A 6,439-nucleotide genomic window follows, 5' to 3' on the forward strand; every position below is an offset into this window, starting at 1 on the left:
TCTCACAAGGCGGAGCAAAAGTTCATCAATTTTAGGAATTTAGGGGTCGTTTGGTACTAGATAAGCAAAAAAAATTTAGTATTCCTTTATCTCATGCTTGGTTGAGATAAAATCGTGGAATAACTAATCTCGGGATAAGTTATTCTGGAATTGTAGTGTTTTTTATCCAATATAAAGAGTGGGATAATAATCCCGGAATAACTAATCTCGGGATAACTTATTTCCCAACCAAACGAGCCCTTAGGCCTCATCTGTTTTCGTTAAAATTAAACGTCTTGCATAACATCTGAATGTATGTGATGTATTTATTTAAATATAATAAATATACAATTCAGATAAAACAGTAATTATATATTAGAAAATAAATACAAATTTAATAAAATAAAATTATTATTTAATAAAAAATGAAATATTTATGTCCGCAAGTAATGATGGAGATGTTTTGTAGTGGTGATGGGTGGTGGGTGGGGTGGGGAGAGGGGTTGGGTGGGTGGTGGGAGTGGGGGTGGGGTGGAGCCTGTGGTAAAAATTAAAAATTATTCTTACAAAATACCTCTTACTCATATTAAGATTTTGTTCAAGATCCTATTTAGACCAAATAAGTGCTTAGATTTTAAAGTAAATAAATACACTTAATGACCTATGGTCTGAACCATTCAGATTCAGACATCATTAAGTGCAAACAAATGAGGGTGTTTGGCCATAAATTGTAAATTCTCTTTTTTTTTTATTTGATTTGGTATTTATGGAGTTGGTCGAAGTGGAATATGAAGTTGTTTTATGTTATACTTTTTGAAAAGAATATTTGTGGAATAATGTTCACGTTTAAATGTGTATTTTAAATTTGAAATACAACTTTAAAATTAAAAAGTGAGTTAGAAAACAGGTTATAAGTTGTTTTCCAAATTTGAAATACAACTTCATATTGATTTGACATTTTCATGGTCAAAGCTGGTTTTCAAATAAAGTGAATAATTATTCCGAAAATAAATAAATATTTTTTATGGCCAAACGGGTTCCCCTAAATTATCACTACTTTACGAGTTTCATATCTAAATTATTGGGTGTTTTTGTTATTCTCGAACTATAACTCCCTTTAGATTAAAATAAACGGTTGAATATGTAGCAAATTATTTGGCATAACTTGTTGAGAGGCGTGTGAAATTTGAAGAAGAAAAAAAGTCCTAGAAATGGAGAGTTGTGTGAACACTCAATAATTTATGTATCAAACTCGCAAATAATGACAGTTTAGGGGTTTTAAACTATTCACTCAAATTTTCTCGACATGTACTACCACTTATAAATTCTTTGGAGGTATTAGTAATGACATATTCTTCATGGTATTTTAATATGAGTTCATGATAGTTCAAGAGGTTGCAAATACCCAATAATTTAAATATGAAACTCGTAAAATAATGATAATTTAGGTGTTTTTAACCTATTTACCAAATTAACTTTAGACTCGTAATCTAAAGTTTCAATTGAAATTATAGGTGTCGAAGTCGACATTATGACATATATGACTTAACTACACACATTTCATACCTCTCTAAGTATTATTCCTCCTTAATATTGCAACAATATGAACTTAAGAATTTAGGATTAGGTAGCTCTCTAGTGATCGACATTATTCTCTGTGGATTGCGAAATTTGAAGTAGTACGACGTCAATTTTGCAAGAGTAGATAAGAATTCAAATTCCCGTCAAGAAAGTGTTGACTGTAACAGTTCAGAGAAAAAATAATTTTGATCGAGAGATGGAAGAACCGATTGGTAAAATGTAGATAAAAATTTCATCAAGAATCACACACACCAATTTTAATATGATATAGTCTGTAACGTCCCGATTGGTCGTTATAGTGTTAACGACCTTTTTACCCCTGTTGACCTTTCCCTAGGTCATCGGGCAAATTTTAGAGTGACTTTTGGAGGTTTGAGCCTCAAATTGGAATTCGTTTGACCCAAAGTTGACTTTTGAGTAAACATACCTTTTTTGGAATTCTGTCGATTCCGAGAGGTCCGGACAGTCATTTATGACGTGGTAGTGTGTTCAGTTCGGTTCCCAATGCAATTGGGAGCATTTTGGAACTTAGGTTGGGAATTGGCTTTATGCCATTGGGGGTTGACTTGGTCAAATAGACCTCCGTTGAAAAATCTAAGGCCACGGGTGAGTTCGTAGCGCGTTTTTATGTGTGTTTGCATGTTTTTTGATACCTGTGAGGCCTCTGGTGATAGTCGAATTTCGAGATGAGATTTGCCAAAATCAAAATTTTCTGGTTCTAGTGTAGGCGTTGCAGCGATACTATAACCGCCGTAGCGGTCACACTATAGCGCTTGGAGACGGCTATAGCGAACTGGGAAGTTTTGGTAACTAGCCGTCGTAGCGGGTTCATGCTGGTTTTGGTGAAGGCCGCCATGGCGAGCCGTCTATGCCCATAGAGCGTACGCGCTGTAGCGGCTCCATGACCGCTGCAGCCGTAGTCGGGCACAATTATTTCTCTTTCTCAAGTTAAGACCCTTAAACCCTATCACTTCTTCTCATCACCTTTCTAAGCACTCTTTGGGGGAATAGAGCAACTTGTGGATTGATTCTTCTTTGAGGTAAGATCTATGACCCTAGCCTTCACCATTTGCCTTCCTAAATTCATATGCCATGCTTAGAATCACTAGAATCTAGATAGAGATAATGAGTCTTGAGTTAAAATTCTTGAAATGGGTTTAGACTTCTAAAATAAAAATTGATGGTGAAATTGGCCATAATAACCATAGAGTTTGATGAATTTCTTGTTGTTAAGCTTATTTCTTCCATTATTTGTTATATCTTGGAAGATTTTGAGATTTTGCGTCGTTGTGCCACAATTCGATTAGCATAAGATTGAGAGGAGGTTATAAGGCTCCTTATATGGTTAACAAAAGGTTACATAAGTGTTAAGGAGGTGTCATAAGGATCGGAGGTCAAACGAATCGAAAATAACGCATTTTCTCGAAAAGTGGAGTTTGTGGGCAGTTTGGAGCCGCATATTGAGTTTGATGTGCAGCAAACTAGTCGCAAACTTCCATGTTTAGGTAGCCTCACTGCCTAACACCACCCCAAGATGTGGTGCGGCTGCAAGTTTTCACTTGCTAGGCCGTATCTCCATAGCAAATTGAGGCGGAGGGGCGGTTCAAGAGCTTTATATTGTTCTAAAAAGTCCCATTTCATGTACATACTTTCCATATTTCTCTCTATACTTTATAAGGGTGTTCTTGAGGGCTCTCCATCATCTCCTAAGTGTGCAACAAAGTTTTGGGGCAGATTTGTCTTGAATAAGCTCGTAGGGTTCGCTAGCTGCGACATCTTGATGTGTTGTTGATTGCAACTTGTCCCAAGGTGTTTAAGGTTATAACCTCGTATTGAAGGTAAGATCTATCCTCTCCTTGCTATGATAAAGGTACTAGGACCCCTGGATAAGTTGTTTGGTTGAAGAACTATAAGGAAAACAATAAAAGAACCTAGCATAACGGGTGATTATGTACTAACTTCAATTGTTGTTGCGATATTGGATTGTTGTGGCTGAATTTTGATTGTTATGTCTTGCATATACATCATAGTTGAAGGTTGTTATCTTGATGTTGAGGTTATCTCCCTTGAGTAAGAAGAAGGGAAAGAGTATATTGTTTTATATATTGAGATATTATGGGATGTTGATGTATATTTTGGGTTGGTTGATTAAAGGAGCATTAAAAGGCTTACATAAGCTTATTATGGTTGTTATGGGTCGATATATATATATATATATATATATATATATATATATATATATATATATCGTTGTGATTAGAAATAGTGAAGGAAGGTGCAGCCCGTCTTATTTTAGAATCGAATTATTATCGATATAAGTGATATACTAGAACCATCTAAGAGTATTTATACATTTCTTTGCTAGAGGATTGGCGTGCTAGTTGTACTTAGCTCAATTGTTGGATTGCTTGAACGACGAGGTATGTTAAGGTTGTCCCTTTCTTTCGTATGGCATGATCATATTGATACCAAGTTATACAAATGATATCCATAATGACTCTACTCTTAGAAATGTTAGGATCTTATGTTCTTGATTCTCTTATAGTATTAATGAATTTTTGTCTCATGATTATTGATCTTGTCTCATGGTTATTGATCTTGTTTATGGTTATGGTTATGGTTATCGATCCTTCAAGGTGAGATATATCGATGATGGTAGTTCTATAATGGTAATCGGAGGTATACAGACCTTATGTCACTCCGATAGAGTTATAACACTTCTTTGAGCTCTCATGTATGCTTTATATATATGTATCTATTTTATGACACCGCGTCGCGCTATAGTCGGCAGGGTACGACAATTGTGGACACCACCTATTTAATGATGATAATACAACCCCATAGTTGCTGGTAAAGTTGCTGCCATGTGACCAGAAGGTCACGGGTTCGAGCCGTAGAAACAGCCTCTTGCAGAAATGCAAGGTAAGGCTGCGTACGATAGACCCTTGTGGTCCAGCCCTTCCCCGGACCCTGCGTATTGCGGGAGCTTAGTGCACCGGGCTGCCTTTTTATACAGCCCCATAGTGTGGCTTATTTATATATATGTATGAAAATGTTTTCTTTAAAAGGAAAGCATGCATGTCATCCTCCCTCAGAGGCATTCAGACGTACAGGTTGTTTCTCTTTTATCTCATATTACTTTCATGTCTCTATTATGTTGTTTTCCATGCCTTATATACTCGGTACATTATTTGTACTGACGTCCTTTTGTTTGTGGATGCTGAGTTCATGCCCGCAGGTAGACGGGAAGATGGTTCAGACCCACTTGTTCCGGAGTTGCGGTTCAGCTTGGTATGATTCTTTTGTTTACATTTGGGCATGGCGCCTGTCCCGTCCTTATTATGTTATGCACTCCAGTAGAGGCTCGTAGACAGATATGCATAGTTAGATGTTCTATGACTTTCTCGGTCCATATTTTGTTGTATCATTATTTTGATAGCCTTGTCGGCTTATATATTTGGATTCAGCTTGATGACGTATATGCATATATCTTTTGGGCTTATGTCCCTTACAGCTTATAGTATCTATTAGTTAGTATCATGGCCCACTTCCAGGTAGGGGTGTACATGGATCGGGTTGGTTCGGATTTTTTACAAACCAAACCAAACCATTTGTGTCGGGTTATTAAATCTATAAACCAAACCAAACCAATAAACGTTGGGTTTTTCGATATCAATTTTTCTCGGGTTTTTCGGGTTTTTTCGAATTTCTCGGGTTTTCATAGTATCTAATGAAAAACACAGAGCAATGCTTCTTAAAAAGAGTTCTAGTACAAAATATCAACATATATTATGGAGGCAGAACACTGTTTGAAGTTTTAACTTTATAATATTACTAAAATGTCAAATAGCTAAAATGTCAAATAGCCATATTTTTACTCTCAAAGGTGTTCATAACACCATCCAAAATCTGCTTGATATGTAAATATGAGGTAAATGTCGCACATAATGGAACCAGATGTTCTGCCAATTGACTTGATCACACATAAACAAAAACTAATATAGTTTCTTCCATAAAATTAAGCAACTACAACTTTAGACAAAATGGGATGTCAGATGTCGCAAAAACAAAAAATCCACCTTAGAGTTTGAGTATACTCTAAATCATCTAGACTATTACAACTGAAGTTGTTTCAACTCTCAATTAAACTCAAGCAACATAATGTTGGAAGCAATCTGTATATCTGGTTCTATTTCCTCATCTGCAAAATAAAAAGTGAAGTCAGATGTAGTTCTAGAGGTGGTATAAAGGTTTCCAAAGGAGCTTATAACGATCTTGGTTTATTTATTCATTTCTTATGATTATACTTGAATGATCAGCCTCTCTTGCAGAAACTAAAGCAATGTAAATATGCAGAAATTTAATTTAGCTTTTACAAACTGAAATAATATAGGAGAATAAGTGCCAGCCAATTCATAATTATCAAAGAAAATGAGCTGTACAAAACAACTTTTTGTAGAAGAAGCCTGTAACTTTTATAAAAGAATAGTGTAATCAATTAACATACCAATTCTCACACAGATAGTGCATCGTGAACAAAACTGGCTAATCAATGCTCAAAGGTGAGTCTCGATACTCTACAAGAAAAAAGAATAAATTAATATATTGGATAAATAATATAAAAATATAACCAGATTCTAAAAAACTGAATATATGTTCAAGTGGAAATGATATGAGATTGGAGGACTGGTGTTGTACTTGCAGGCTACAAGTACATTTGGAAAGCAGTTTGCAGACTTGTTTGGTTTGTTGATGATGGTTGTCTATGTACCTTGGTGGTGCATGTATAACTGCAACAACTGGTTCATTGATCCTTTCGCAGGAAATGATATAGAATCAGTTTGTCTGGTGCAGTTCATGATGGAAGCTGGTGGTTTGA

The sequence above is a fragment of the Lycium barbarum genome, chromosome 2, assembly GCF_019175385.1.
Source record: "Lycium barbarum isolate Lr01 chromosome 2, ASM1917538v2, whole genome shotgun sequence".
NCBI lineage: Eukaryota > Viridiplantae > Streptophyta > Magnoliopsida > Solanales > Solanaceae > Lycium > Lycium barbarum.